General features: G+C 63.2%; 1 long non-coding RNA gene across 2 annotated transcripts; it reads right to left on the bottom strand.

Moving 5' to 3' along the window:
* Positions 1–6,981: 6,981 nt before the first annotated feature.
* LOC138438007 (uncharacterized) lies at positions 6,982–13,576 on the bottom strand. 2 transcript variants are annotated; one of them, XR_011256240.1, is made up of 4 exons: positions 12,206–13,576; positions 11,270–11,573; positions 10,362–10,528; positions 6,982–7,664 (listed from the first exon to the last, which is right to left on the bottom strand). It is a non-coding gene; the product is annotated as an uncharacterized lncRNA (long non-coding RNA). The 2 variants fall into 2 exon arrangements; XR_011256241.1 differs by having other exon boundaries at positions 13,329–13,567.
* Positions 13,577–15,451: the final 1,875 nt, after the last annotated feature.

Genomic DNA, 15,451 nt, shown 5'->3' with positions numbered 1-15,451 from the left:
GCGGGTACCTTCGGGGCTTGTGTGAAGGCAGGTCCAGTTTTGAAAAAAATGAAGTCAAAATGTTCAGTCACTCTTGTGTCTGACTCTGCAACCCCACAGACCGTAACCCACCGGACTTCTCTGTCCATGGGATTCTCCAGGCAAGAATACTGGAGTGGGCAGCCACTCTCTTCTCCAGGAGTTCCTCCCGACCCAGGGATCTAATCTGGGTCTCTTGCATTGCAGGCGGATTCTTTACCATCTGAGCCTCCAGGGAAGCCCCCCCGGGTCCACCCCATGGACAGCAACATGCCAGGCTCCTCCATCCTCCACCATGTCACTTTGCTCAAATTCATGTCCACTGAATCAGTGATGCCATCCAACCACCTCATCCTTTGCCTCCCCTTCTCCTCCCGCTTTCAATCTTTCCCAGCATCATGGTCTTTTCCGATGAGTGGGCTCTTTGCATCAGGTGGCCCAAGTATTGGAGCTTCAGCATCAGTCCTTCCAATGAATATTCAGGGTCTATTTCCTTTAGAATGGATTGCTTTGATTTCCTTGCAGTCAAAGCAACTCTCAAGAGTCTTCCCCAGCACCACATTCAAAAGCACCAATTCTTCAGCACTCTGCTTTCTTTATGATCCAACTCTCACACCCGTACTTTTACCATTTTCCAAAAGCCTTCCCAGCTGTCCCAACACAAGTTATTAAATAGCCCAACTTCCCCCCCCCAACCCCCAGCTGAACCCTAGGCTGAGGGCCCCGTGTACTTAGACCCCATTTCTTGGCTTTTCTCTTTCTGTGTTTGATCTTGTCACTGAAAATTCGACTATTTACATAAATTTCCATACATTTGCCTATAGGTGAATATTCATGGGCTCTATGACGTGGATGCTTATTCCCTTGCCTTTTAGAATGCTTTTCCGAAGGTTTGTGTACAAGGACGTCTAATCTCCATGTTTGCGAAGGCTCGCCCCAGGGACGACTGTCCAATCGGAGCGGGACTTTCTGCCTTTACTGATCTTGTCAGATCAGCAAAGATTAAAGCGGTTCGGGGAGGCTGTGTCTCTGTGAAGCTCTTCTTCTCCATCTGGAGACGCTGCCAGGACGTGGGCACAAGGTGAGGTCCGGCCCTCCGAAGGGTCCCTGGGAAACCCTCACCCCACGTGGTGCCTCCGCTCAGCCATCTGGCTGCCCACCCCAGGGGCTGACCGGAGGTGGAACTGGGGCGCGTCCTGCCCGCTTCTCTCCCTGCCCTCGCTGGCCGTCGGCACACACAGCCTGTCCTCCAGCTGGTGAGTCACTAGACGCTTATTCATCACACAGCAGGCAGCGAAAGGTGCCAGAACGGTGCGCCCGCAAGGATCCAGGCTCGCCCCGCAGCCCAGCCCTTGGGGCTGGTAAGTCAGTGCAACAGGCACCCAGCAAGGCAGCGGAGGGAGGCGGGGCCCTGGCCAAGGAAGGTGGAGGTCGGCATCATCTCTGCTCCTCCTCGCTAGGGGAGGCTGGGGTGGGGTGCCGGGCCTTTCCTCGGTGTGCCCTGCATCCCACTGCCTCCCACCTGCACACACCTACACACACCTGCACGCACCTGCACACACCTGCACATCTGCACGCACTTACACACATCTGCACGCACCTGCACACACCTGAACACACCTACACACACCGGCACACACCTACACACGCCTGCACATCTGCACGCACTTACACACATCTGCATGCACCTGCACACACCTGAACACACCTTCACACACCTACACACACCTGCACACACCTACACGCACCTGCACACACTGACTAATTCCAAGCGGTCTCAGAGCAGCTGCAGGTCAGCAGGCCAGCCTGTGAGCCCCCTTGGTGGCTCCTTCAAGGTTCCGTCTCCACTTTGGTGACTCAGATGGTTAAGAATCTGCCTGCGACGCAGGAGACCTGAGTTCGATACCTGGGTTGGGAAAACCCCCTAGAGAAGGGCATGGCAACCCACTCCAGTATTCTTGCCTGGAGAATCCCCTGGACAGAGGAGCCTGGAGCCCACGGGGTCGCAAAGCCTCAGACACGACCGAGTGGCTACCACTTCGGCTGCACTTTCACGCTACTGCTTGCACAGGAGACAGCACTCACCTGCCCTGGTCCAGGCCTCCCAGCTTGGAGGGAGGGCACAGCTGGGCAGTGACGTCACAGGACCTGGGCTGCGGTCTGGGGCAGGATGGGGGGTTGTGGAGGAAGCACCTCCCGGCTCCCGAGCCGGCGGCCCTGTGTCTGTGACGCTCCACTGAGGCTGGCGGGAGCACCAGGCTTCACGTGGGAAGACCAGGGGCTCCAGCCTTGAGGCAAAGAGCCTGCAGCCCTCTTAACCCCACCCCCCTCTGCAGGAAACCAATGTCCTCATCAGATGGCCGCTCAGCCCTTTGCTCCTCCTGGAAGGCATCGAGCTCATGCAGACCAGGGACCACCTGGACAGCCGGGCTCAGCTCAGTGGCCAACCTGCGAGGGCAGCGGGACCCGGGTTCCTGCGGAATGGAGAGCCGCATCTGGCGAGGCCAGTGGGATCACACGCATTCTCTGCTAATGGGCCCGAGTCCCCAGGATTGCTGGGGGATGCAAGCTGCCCCTTACCCCGAGCTGGCTCTCATTTCCTCAGTCCGGCCCCGGGGAGAGAGGGCCGTGACAGCAGAGATGGCTCCAGCAGCGACTCCGGAAAAAACAGCAATTTCCTTACGTGTCTTTCCCTTCCCAGTATGGGCTGGAAAATAAGGTTGCCGGGATGATGTTGCTGGGCGCGTTTTTCTCTGTTTCATTTTTGCTTACTGAGCCTCAGGCTATTCCTGAAGGACCTCCCTGCCCTCCCCCGAGCCTCCCCCATCCCCAGCACCTTCTCCCATCAGCGGCCCTCGAGGACCTCTTGAACAGCAAGGCCTTTGCCAGCAGCAGCCCCAGCCCGCCACCAGGCTGCCACAGGACCAGGGACCGGGAAGGTGCCCACCCTCCTGCTGCGTCACCGCGCAGTCCGGCTCCAGGGTCCCACCACTGCCTCCTGCAAACAGCCGGACGGGGTCTCCTCTCCGGGCTCATCTCACCTACATGGGCGCCTGGGTTGCCTCTATGTTGGCAGCGGCAGGTCCTGAGAGAGAAGACGTTGGGACACTCAGAGGAGCTGACGGCCTCAGGAAGAGCCGAGAAAGGAGATGCTCCTTTCAAGCCTTCCTGCAGCTCAGCGGCTCCAGGCCGGGCCTGCGAATCAAGGAGCTTCAGATGTGATGCCCAGCGGAGAAGCTCCTCGGGTGCTAGCTCCCAGGAGGCCGCCGTCCACCGGCACCAGCTAGTCCCGGAAGGCTGGCGTGAGCTCCCTGGGTGATGACCCCTTAATTCAGTTGCCGCTGGAGCTCCATGCAGACACCCAGCCCTCAAGGCATTCTGGGTCCAGCAGAGGGGAGACGGAGACAGCTCCGGAAGGCGTCGGGAGGCTCCGAGTCTCGGACACTGGGCCCACCCGTGGCAGACTCAAGCAGACTCTTCAGGCCTCGGTGGCTCTACAAGTGCACGGCTGGAGTTGCCTGAAGGCGGCTTGCTGGGTGAGAAGCGTCCTGCTCCCAGGCCCCAGCAACCCCGCTCTCCCGCCGGCACAGGCTCTCGCAGGAGCCATCTGCACAAAGGAACCAAACAATCATGGAACCCCCACCAAGGGAGAAGCCGGGGACAGCGAACAGGCGGTAGATGCTGGAGGTCGTGCGGTCCAGTCAAATCTCTGCTCCAGCGCAGGGGCGGCCACACCCCTGGCCCCACAGGACCCACCCTTGGGTCATCCTGAGGGACCTCTGAGCCGCCAGGCCTATGGACGCAGGCAGGGCCCCGAACACGGAGGCTGGGGCCGGGGCTGGGACCATGCAGTGGGGGGACAAGGGGGCAGGGCCCTGGGGCAGCTGGCCCGGCCACCTCTCCTCAGAGCCCAAGGTACAGGGCTCCGGGCCGGCCCTTGAGTTCGTGACCTGAGCTGGGCATCACTGCAGTCCCCATGGCCCAGGCCGGGTGGCTCAGGTGGGAGCAGCCAGGGCAGCTCCCTCAGGCGGCATGAAGTGTAGACCCCTGCTGTGCTCATGGCGCAGCCATCCGGACCGCAGACAATGGACCAAGCATAGGAGCGGACACTGCCCGTGACGGTCTGCAGGCGGCCGTCTCCCGGGCACTGAAGCCCTGGGCAGTGGAGGCACGGCGGTGCCCGGGACCCAGAGCTGACGGTCGGGTCACCCCAGCCCGGGCAGGGTCACTGGGCCCAGGCCAGGCCGTGGCTCTGTCAGCCTCACTCCCTTTCTGAGCTCCAAGATGGCAGGCCCTTCCGATCTGACGTCCAGGGCTCCATCCGCGGGCCCCGGCTCTCCCCAGGGCTGCAGCCGGCCGGCCCTGGTTCAAGCCTTCACTGCAGGATCGTGGAGACCAGGGAGGGTTCCGGTGGGGGAAGGGGTCGCATCGGGTGTGCAGAAGGGGTCCGAGGCCCAGAGCTAGGACAGGGAGAGGAGAGAGAGGTGTGGACCTGAAGGAGGCAGCTGAGAAACACAGCGGACAGGCCCAGGGACTCGGGCAGGGGCCGGGCTGGCCGCCTCTGGCCTCAGGACCCTCCTCCCTTCTGAGTGTGGAAGGCTTCAGCCTTCAGAGGTGGAGCCACCGGGGGCGGCTCAGCGAGGGGTTGGGGGGTGGGTGTCACCTGGCGTCAGAGGAGTTTTCCCAGTGCTGAGCTTCCCGGCGCTGGCAGCATGCAAGCAGAGGCCGGGTGTCAGGGAGACGCGCAAAGGCAACGACCTCTGCCTCCCTCCCAGCCCCCGAGGGTGTAAATCTGAGTCTCTGGCAGCCTCACCGCTCGGTTACGGGGGAACCCGCAGGCTGCAGCACCCGTCTGGGTGGTGCTGGTTCCCTGGCACTGGGCCTCCTCTGAGAGGCACGGCCGCACCCTGGGGCCATCCGCTAGAGTACAGGGCTAGATCGTTTTTCCACAACATCAGCATCGCGGCTCCAGGCGGCCCTGCCCGGCTGCCCGCGGCCAGAGCGCACACCCCGAGATGACCTTTCAGCCTGGTCTCAAAGTCAGCGGAGTCGGACGGTATCGACTGAGATGCTGGGCTTGCCGATGCTGCTGTTGCTCCTTCAGTCATCAAATGGATTGCGTGTATAAAAGGGCATAAACACTGGCCGGCGAGCTCCGCGAATCGCTGACTTTATGAATCAGGGGGATGAGCTGCCCTGGAGCCTGGTCTCCTTTCGGGATGCAAATGGTTGAGCTCTAAATGGGGAGGGAAATCGGCCCAGATGTCCCTGAGGCTACCAGAGGGCAGAGCCTGGGGAGGGGAGGTGGGTTTTCCAAAGGGCACCTGCCTACCTGGCGTCTTTAAAAGGCAGAGGAGACAGCCCCCTGTGGCTGAGCCCCAGGGACCGGGACGCACTGGCATTTCCAAGCTTCAAGGACCCACCTCCTGGATGATTATTTCCAGGAAAGGGACCCCTCGTGTGAAGCAGCCGAGCCTCCGACCCGAGGACAGACCGATGTGTCCCCGTGGACTCTGCGCGACCCCATGGATTGTAGCCCACCCGGCTCCTCTGTCCATGGGACTCCCTTTCCTCCTCCAGAGAATCTTCCCGACCTACGGGCTGTATCGGTCTTTCTGACACTTAACGAGGAAGGGCACTGGCCTATGGGCCCAGGTTCCCCGCCTTCTCTCCCTTCCTCGCCACAGGGAGCCAGGATCGCTGTCCCTCCCTTCCTGAGCCTCAGGGTCTTCTCTGGAGGGGAAGGCACACCCACGCCCTGTGGCTGACCCTGACCTCGCTCAGCCCGAGGCCCCAGCCCCAGCGCAGGGGATCCTGGGCGATGTAGCTTCCTGGGTTCTGGGGAAGCAGGAAACAGCGGTGATGGGGACCAGCCACGGCTGCAGAAATAAAGTCGGATCTGGGACCACACTTGGGAGACGCTGCTCTGGGTTCATAAAGTCTCTGAGCCTCTGTCTGCACCGCCACGGTGGAGAGGCCCACCCGGGCTGGCAGGGAGGGTCGGACCCCAACTCCGGCCAGAGCCAGGCTCGGCCACTGTCTTCATGCATGTCACAAACCCCCATGGACAGCTTCAGCAGACCACCACCCCCACCCGCATCCCTAAAGCAGGGCCGGGAGTGACTGACTCCAACGCAGCACTCACACGCTGGGTAAGCGGTCATAGGCAGCCCCTCCAGAGAGGACTCGGGTTTCTTAAGGACACCAGGCAGCTGGCCTGGGGCAGAGCATCGGAGGGAAGAGCGCAGTGTCCTCAGACCCTGGCTGTGGGCCTCCCTCGGCCACACCCTCCACCCCGAGCCAGGTGCCTCCGTGCCCCCCTGGGTGCAGGCGAGCGCGCTGGCGTGCTCCAGGTTCCCATCTGAGGGTGTCCCCCGCCAAGGGCTGGACCTCCCATGGGCAGGGACTGGGCCGCACCCGGTCCTCAAGGAGGCGGCGCCAGGGCCCACGGGGCGAGGCTGTGAAGCGGGCAGCCTGAGACCACTGCCCTGGTTTCCACCACGGAAAATGGAAGGTCAGCGGCTCCTGAAACCCCAACAAAAGGAGGTCCAGCGGGAGCCGGGGCCGGGGGTGCCCCCCGCCCGGCCTGGCAGACAAGCTGGGGAGGGGCTCGCCCCAGGGCCCCCGCAGCAGGAGCACAGGCCAGCGGACTCCCGCTGCTTCTCCAGGAACCCGGACCAGAAAAGGAGGGAGCAGCTGGGGCCGGCCCAGAGCCAGGCCTGGAAGGCGGCAGGAAGCCGGGCCCCGCTGGAGGCCGCAGCCCCCAGGAAGAGCCGGAAAGCCAACCGGACAGGCCTGGTGGGGTGATGGGCCCGGGGCCCGCTCCAGGGGGAGAAGCGCCCCTGCCTCGCTCGCCTCCGCCTGGCAGTGCTGACGCCACCGTCGCCAGCCTGTCTCCTGTCTCCAAGCATCTGGCCTTATTATCTAGCTGCTTAACGATGGCAGGAGAAGCGGGGACTCATCTCCATGTTAACACGTAATTTATTCCACATCCATAATTAGGTTTTGCAGCCGGTAATGAAGGAGCCCCGTGCCTCCAGCTTATCGGCGCTGGTGGTCGGCCTCATCAGGCCCTAATGAGGATCAGGCCCCACCGAGCCTCTGCCAGGGGGTTGTTCAGGCCCAGGGGCACCTTTTCCAGGCCGAGCCAGAGCTGGGGTGATGGGGGTCAGATGGTGACCCTCTGGGGGACAGAGTGACAGCCCTCCCCCCACGGAGACCCACGTCCTAATGCCCAGGGCCTGTGACCAAGGAACCCACATATGGAAGGGGCTCTGCAGACGGGGCCCAGGGCAGGGTTTGGAGCTGGAGGCGATGCCGGAAGATGCCCGTGGGCCCAGTGCCATCCCCAGGGTTCCTGCTGGAGGCGGGAGGAGGTCAGGGCGGAGAGCAGGTGTGAGGTCAGAGGCCAAGGTCAAAGAAGGAACATGCTGCCAGCCCAGAGATGGAGAAAGGGCCGGAGCCGAGGACCGCAGGCGCCTCCAGAGCTGGGGGCTTGAGCAGCGGACTGCCCCGAGAACCTCCTGGATTTAAGGCTCACGCGTCCTGTGACTGAAGCTCTGGGTTCGCGCGGATTGTTACTGTGGCTCCGGCACGCTCGTGCAGCCCCCTTCGGCCCGTCCCCGCTGCCCACGCAGGTCCAGGGGCTGTTGCAGAGAGAGATGGACCATGAGGGGTGGAGGAGGGAAGGGGGGCTCTGTCCAGAGGCACAGAAACGCCCGGCTCGGACACCGCCTCTGACTGCTCCCCAGGAAGGGACGCCCAGGCTGCGCCTGCCGGAGCCACAGCTGCTCCCGCACCTGGTGGGGAGCAGGTGCTTCCAGGGAAAAAGGGGTGAGCCCTGGGGAGGCCGAGGGAGGCAGGCAGGGAGGGGCCCCTGGGGGTCTGGGTGCTGGGGTCCCCTATCCTCCTAGCAGACCCTGTGCTGGGTCGCCCCCGTGCTGCTGGGACGCCAACGTGAGGACACCACTCGAGGACCCCCAGTGCAGGGGTCGGGGGTGGGGAGGGCCCTCCCACGGGCCCCAGAGCGCCTCCCCTGCCACGGGCAGCTGGTCTCCTCCATGCCCCCCTGCTAAGGCCCGCGAGGGCTGGAGCCACGGGCACCCCTCCCCGGCAGTGTCCCCTGAGCCCAGGACAGGCCTGGCACAGACGGAGAAACAGGGGTGTTTGTGGGGGGTGGAGATGGGAGCAGGGTTGAGGGAAGGAGAGACAACGAGGAGGAGAAAGAGCTGGGGGGAAGAACGGTGCCCTGGCCCCCCAGCCAGCGTGGCTGCAGAGAAGGCGGCCCTTGACGCCCCACCGGCCCCCCAGGAGCCCTAGGAAAGCTCCGACGGCCTTTCAGTCCTGAGACCGAAATATCTGCAGAGCTGATGGCCTTGTTCTCGAACTCCAGCAACTGCTGGGGCCTGAGCTCCTGAGGGGGAGAAGCCTCGGGCATCCGTGGGCCCCACCCCAGCTCAGAGCCGGCCAGCAGGCAGGTCGGACCCAACCGTGCAGGACCAGGAAGGCCGAAGCCCTGGAAACCACCCACTAATCCCTGTTCTGACCCCGGCATCTGATTTCCCGCAGGACTGGGCTAAAAGACACCTGGGGGGTTAGCGACAGACCTAGACCCCCCCTCCCCGTGCGAAAGTGCTGAGTCACGCTTGCTGTTTGGAAAACAGAGAGCTAATTAAGTTACTGCCAGGGAGGAAGAGGCCGCCGCAGAGGAGCGGAAAAAACCTGCCGTAACCGGCAGCGAGCGGCTCCCCGAGGACCGTGAATCAGCCCGGGCGGTGTGACCCCCACAGCCGGCACCCACCCCACCCCAGGCCTGGCCAAGCTCTCCGAAGGGGGCTGGGATCACAGGGCGGCCCCTCATGATACAGACTGTGAGACCCCGGGCAGGGAGGAGCCCGGACCCCCTCCCCCAGGGGAAGAGGAAGAAGGAGGAGAAAACTCAGGGGGCCTGGCGAGTCCTGGGGGGCCCGGGGGGCACAGAACTAGGGTTTCCAGCACCGTCCCTCCTTCATCTACAGCCCATGTAGGGAACATGTCTGAGCCAGGAGTCTGCTCCCTGCCAGGGGCACCCTTGGCCAAGTCTGACCCTCAGAGCTTTCAGTCTGGCCTAGACATGGTCTGGGGGGCAGGGGGCAGCCAGCTGAGCCACACCGTGGAGGTGCGTTGGCAGACACTGGTGTTCCGTGAAGCAAGTGAATTCACGGGTGAGGCCAGGTTGCAGGAGGCAGGCAGGGATGGTTAGAGCCTAGATCTGAGCAAAGGAGACAGGGGCGACTTTGAGTGGCTCCCTCAGCAAATTCTTGTGGGCACTCATCTGGGACAGACTGCTGGGAGCTGAGCCCAGACGGAACCGAGGCCCTCTACCTGGAGCAGACACGCGGCAGACAGAATGAGACGGTGACGCTGGGTGGGGCCCCTCCTCCCAGAGCCCCGTCCAGTGGGGGACCTGGAGCAGACACGCGGCAGACAGAATGAGACAGTGACGCTGGGTCTCTGCTCCCTTGATCCATCCAGAGCCCCGCCTCCGGCCCAGAGCCAACAGGTCCTGTCTACCAAGCCTCCTCAGCATGAGAGGAGATGCGCTCCACTACCTCCCAGGGGGAGGGCCTGGCAAGCCCCAGCATCAGGGGACCTGAGAGCCCCTCTGTGCCTGGAAAGTGGTCCCCACACAGCCCAGCTAGCAGGGACAGATATCAGGAGGGGTGCATTTCATATAATCCCTGAGGGGTACCCCAGAGCCTGGAGCCCAGGATTCTGCCCAGACCTTGCACCTGGGGCTCCCCTAGTCCTGCCAGTGATGGGGCTCAGGCAGAAAGACACTCCACCTCAAAGACTTCACCTTGGTGGTGTCTGGAGCCCTTCCCCAGGGGACAGACCCTCTCCTTCAGCTTGGGGTGATCATCACAGGACTTCTGCTGACTTCACAGACAGGTGCAGATGACCAGCATGGAATCCCCTCCTGAGGACTGGTGCCTTTGCAGAGAGGAGGCAGGAGGGACCCCCGTCCCTGACCACCTCCCAGCCTCAGCCCCTCACACTCTCCTCCCCACGCCCCAGCCATTCTCCCCCTTGATGTCATGCTCTGACTGGTGGGCTTTTGTTCTGGCAACTACAAGGAGAGTCTCTCCATTAGGACTATGTTTGGGCAACCCAGGGATGGTTTGGCAGCTCTGCCTCAAGGACCCAGACCTTTCTGGCATCCAGTCTGCCTTCCCTAGGGTGTGGCCTTTGTCTTCATGGCCCGAAATAACAGCCTGAGCTCAAGCCATCGCATTTCTGTTCCAGTCAACAGGATGGAGGATGGAGCAAAGGAGTCACAGAGAAAGGGGTCACAGGCTACTTACCAAGCTGCCTTTTAGGGACTGTTTCTGGAGGTGGCATGGGGCACACGCGTCTGTCCCAGTGGTGGTTACTCAGCCACCAGACTGTCTGTCATGCGAGGGAGGCCGGGAAACGTTTTCTCTGCTGAAGACTGGGGTGCTTGGTCTTCCAGGCTCTGCCATCAAGGCTCCTGCAGGCAGAGGAGGACGCAGCCTGTAGGGACGTGGCCTGAAGTGGCCAGACCCAGTCCAGCAGCCCTTTGAAGTCTCATTATCTCCAGATGACAGGGTGCTGTAAATTCTGTTCCGTAATAGATCGGTGTCTGTTGTGTTAGTAAAGCAATGTTTCCACCCCCTTCCCTGCAGATCCCTGAGTGAAATGGACTTTGTGGGATGATAAACAACGTTCACGTGCTCACACAGGCCCAGCACCGTGGGATCAGGCCCCAGTCTGGCGAGTGCAGCTTGGGTCACTGGCAAGGGCCCCTCTGGCTCTGAGGCAATGAGGGGACTGAAAGGTGGGGCCGTAAGGACGAAATGCAGTGTGTGCATGTGTGTGCATGTATGTGCGTGTATGTGCACATGTGTGTGCGCATACATGTGTGCGTGTGCACACGTGTGTTCGTGTGTGTGCATGTGTGTGTGTCTTCCTAGATTCTCTTAACAATGGCCATACCATGTATCTTATATTTAAGTGTAGCGTCTCATTTTGACTCTCCCAGGTGGCACAGTTGGTATAGACTCTGCCTTCGAATGCAGGAGACACAGGAGATGTGGGTTTGGTCCCTGGGCTGGGAAGATCCCCTGGAGGAGGGTCTGGGCACCCTTTCCATTACTCTTGCTTAGAGAATCCCATGGGCAGAGGAACCTGGCGGGCTACAGTCCATGGGGTGCAAAGAGTTGGACACAATTGAACACATATACATACACACCTCACTTTGTAGCCGAGTTTTCACTCTCATCGTGTGGAGAGTGTGTTAGACTCCATCGTCTCCTGGAGGAAAGGGAGTCTTCTGCGGAAGAGAAAACGGAGGACCAGAGAGCCAGTGTTTTGCTCAGCTGCTCCTTGGCGATGTCGTGTTTAGGTCCCAGGCCTCGTCTGGAGCACAGCGTCTCATCACCAGGAGCTCTGAGGACTGTGCTGTCCTGCAGATGCCCTCTCCGAGTCTGTGAAGCTGAGCTCCGCTGGGACTGATATCCAGCCTCAGCCAAGGCCCAGCACACTGAGCCCAGAATCTGGAAGGGGACGAAGGGAGATGCCACAGGTGGTCACAGCTGCAAAGACCCTGTTTCCAGATGAGGTCACGTCTGGTCCCGGGGTGAGGACGCCACATAGGGAGTTGGGAGATTTGACCCAACCCCTGCCAAGCTGCCTCCTGTCCTGACTCCCACATCACACTCATGCCTCCTGCTCCGTCCATCCCAAACCACCCTCCAGCTACCCCGTGGACACTCCCTGGCCTCCCACGAAGGTGCTCAGGGTCCATCTCACCCCTCAGCACCCACCCCTGGAATGGCACAGCCTTGGGCGCCCAGAGGGCATCAGATGAAGTTCATGAATGGACTGGCATGTGCAGGGGTGTTTTTCCCTCCACCAGATCCAGCCCAAGCTCCTACAAAAGCCTCTTTAGCCCAGCCAAGGGGGAGATCCTGTCTGGTGATCAAGGAATCCAGGGAGGCCCACAACTCAAGGTGGGGGGTGGTTGCCCGTGTCTCCCACTGCCAGGCAGGCCCAGTGAGCCGGCCTGGAGGCGTTCGCCAGCGGACAGTTCCCCCTGGACTGGGTGTCTCAGGACCCCCCAGCCCTGCCCACAGAGAGAGAGCCCCGAGATGAGGTGTGCTGGGTGTCTCCCTGGAGACAAACTCACTTGTGTTTCCGGAAGGCTCTCCAGCCCACATTGCCACGGCAGCCCCGTGGTTCCCCAAGGTCACTCACGGGGGACCCGACCTTCCTGCTACCGAGCTGGGAGGCAGCCAGCGGCAAACACATGCCGGCAGGAGGCAGCGTGCTGGGGCCTCGGGAGCAAGGGCAAACGTGAGCTGGACCCCAGGCTGATGCAACTTCCTGTCCCGGGGGCGGGCGGTTGCCAGGACCCCGGAGGGCTGACAGTGTGGCTCATCCATGTCAGGTCCCCAGGCTCCAACCGGGGCCCAGAGGGCGGTCCTAGGGACGCCGGATGGGGGCCTCTGCCTCCCGCTGGCCCCCCGTGACCAGCCAGCATGTCCCTGGGCCACAGGCTGGCCCGGAGGCCTCTGTCCTCTCTGGATCCTCCCCAGTTCCAGGCTGAGCATTGCCCCCTGCCTGCCTCCCCTCCTGCCACACCCCCTCCATCTGGGGGGAGTCAGGTGGCAGGCTGGCTGCAGTCTGCTGGGGCCCACTCACCCTGTCCAGCCCAGCTTTCCCCCTCACTGCAGGCCCTCACCTCAGCTGCCCACTGATGTCTGCGCTTCACAGGGTCTCCATCCCCAAAGACCCCCGGCCACCACACTTGCCCCACGGCTCGGGCCACCATCCCGGGAGGTGCTGGGTGGAGACTCTTCTCCCCATCGTTGATTCCAGCCAACGTGAAGTGGTGTCCACTCGGCTCTCAAGCAGTCTCCAAATCCATGCGGGTCCCCCCCTAGTTCCACCTTCACTCCTGGGCCTGAGCCAATGGGGCCGGGATTCCCCACTGCCTCCCTCTGCTCCCTGCCCTCCACCCCGACACCAGGCTGCACACACCCCCACCTTCCTTAGCACACCGGATGCACCCCGACGCTGCCCGGCACCCCGATGCCCCTCGGCCCTGCCCGGCGCCCTCCTGCCCGCCGGCTTTGTCCATCTGAGCGCCCCCCTGGGGGCGGTGGGGGGACTCCTCCTCCTGGAATGCCCCTTCTTGGGGGATCTCCGTTCCCAGATTCAGAGGGGCCGGCTCCCGTCATCAGATCTCGGCCTGACGTCCCCTCCTCGGAGGCCGCGTGCCCCCCACCCCCCACCCTATACACTCTCACCGCCTGCCTCCCCGCCGGTGGCTCCCAGCGTGGTGTTCCCCGATTCTTCTCCTGCTAATTCACCCCCAACCCCACACACCAGATGGAAAGCTCTGCACAGGAGCAAGGTGGGGGGTCTCGCTCACTGCCTCCCCCAGGCCCGCAGCCACCCCGTGTTGTCACTGAGTGTCGCCGGGACCCCTGGGAGAGGGCCGAGCCTGGGCTTCCCTGGGGCCTCCTGCTGCAGTCTCCGCACGCCCAGGGCCCCTGGAGGGCAGGCCGTGCCATCCCTGCCCCCTGGGTTCAGGCCCTGCGTCCGTCTTGTGACTCCCAGGCCGTCACCTTCCTCCTGCAGGGGTCAGAGATGCTAGAAACGCAGAAAAAGAGAGAAGTTTAACGGCGTGCATCCCAGACCCTGGCCCCCAGCTCTGGGCAGCCCCTTCCTGACCCACTGAGATGCCCTAGCCATCAGCCCAGCTCTTGGGAGGCACACCCGATGCGTGTCAGGGCGGGTGACTGCCCTGGGCTGCCACGACCCGTCCCCACAGCGGGCGGTTGAAGACCGCAGCGCTGTGTTCTCTCCGGCCCTGGGCCCACTAGTCCAGGACCAAGGCGTGGCAGGGCCACGCTTCCCTGGGGGCTCCCCAGAAGGATTCTTCCAGCCTCGAGCGCCCTGGGCCCCCTGGCTGGAGGCTCCCTCCTCGCACGGCCTCCTCTTCTAAGGGCGTCTGTCACGGGGTTTGGTCCCAGCTGATGGCCGGCTGCAGACCCTACGAGTCAGGCCGCAGGCGGGGCCCGGGCGGGGAGGGCACGGCTTCGGGGCTGCAGCCTCCACCACAGCGCGCTCTTCCTCCCCATTTTAGCGCCTCTGCCAGGCGCCGCTCCCACCCAGTGGGGGTCTGGCGCAGGCAGGCGTTCTGTGAACAGTGGCGCTGTGCTCCGGGCCACCCCAGGCAGGGTGTGATGACAGACCAGGGGACCCTTCTGGGCCCCCTGCCCCAGGCTGGCGAAAATTCAGCATGGATGTTTACAGGCGGGACGCGCCTCCCCACCGCGGTGCCCGCTCATCGCAAGGCAGCTCCGCAGACCACTCAGGCGGCTGCGCACTGTCTCCCTTGGCCTCCAGGACAGCCTGCGGCTGCTGCCTAAGCCTCCACTGTGGAGAGGCTCAGGCCTCGGAGCAAAGATGACCCGGCGCCCAGAGGGGACACAGGAGGGCAGGGACGGGGGGCGGGAGGAAGCAGCCAGGGGGCGAGTTCACAGCCACGAGCGGGGCGCACTCTTGGATCGGATTTATCTTTATTTTACAGAAGTTCACAAATGAGGAGGAGGTAAACGTGACCCACTTCTGCGGCTGACGGGCACAGCGCTGGCAGAAACGCTATGGCAACCAGATGCACGGGCTTAATTACATCAGCCCAGGGCGCTCTCTCACGAAGATTCATGGGGAGCAGACACCTTCACCTCCGCCTCTGTCTGGGAGAAGGAGAAGCTGGCTCTGCAGGTGAGAGGAGCCCGTCCACACCGCCCCCCAGGCCAGCTGCGCCTCCAGGCCTGAGACCTGCCCAGGGCCTGGGACGGGCGGGGCCATGAATCAGAGCTGTGAACTCCCCCCGCCTCCCGGGCCCCACGCCAGCTGGTCCTCTGGCCGAGTGACAGCCACCTGGGCGGCTGGGCCGGCCTCGTGTCTCCCGTGGGTACCGGCCACCTGGCCCTGGACTGGGCGCTGAGCAGCTCTGCCAGCGGTGGGGGGGCACCTGGCGTCCGGGGCAGGCCTGGGAGGGGCACGCGGAAGGGGGACAGGGTCGCGGAGAACCCGCATCTCAGGAGTCACCGGCGTCAGCACATGCCCACGGCAGGCAGAGAAGGTGGGGGGCCCCCCCAGACCCCCGCCTTTAACACCCTCTCCCTCTCCCTCAGGTGGCAGGTTTTGGGTTCCCAAACCCATCCTCCAAGATTTCTGCAACCCACAGCGTCGCGAGGGACCACAGGTCGTGCCTCCGGCACCTGGATTGGCCAGGAGAGCCCGGCAGCCTGTGCTGCTGAATGAAGGGCGGCGTGGGGCCCGTGCGCTTGCACGGCCATGCGGTCAGCCCCAGGCTCTGGCCGCACACGAGGCAGGCTGGCCAAGCAGCCCCCTGGGG

This window comes from Ovis canadensis, chromosome 3 (assembly GCF_042477335.2).
Source record: "Ovis canadensis isolate MfBH-ARS-UI-01 breed Bighorn chromosome 3, ARS-UI_OviCan_v2, whole genome shotgun sequence".
NCBI classification, from domain to species: Eukaryota; Metazoa; Chordata; class Mammalia; order Artiodactyla; family Bovidae; genus Ovis; species Ovis canadensis.
Note: the sequence above shows the minus strand (reverse complement) of the source record. Positions and strands in the feature narration are given on the sequence as shown.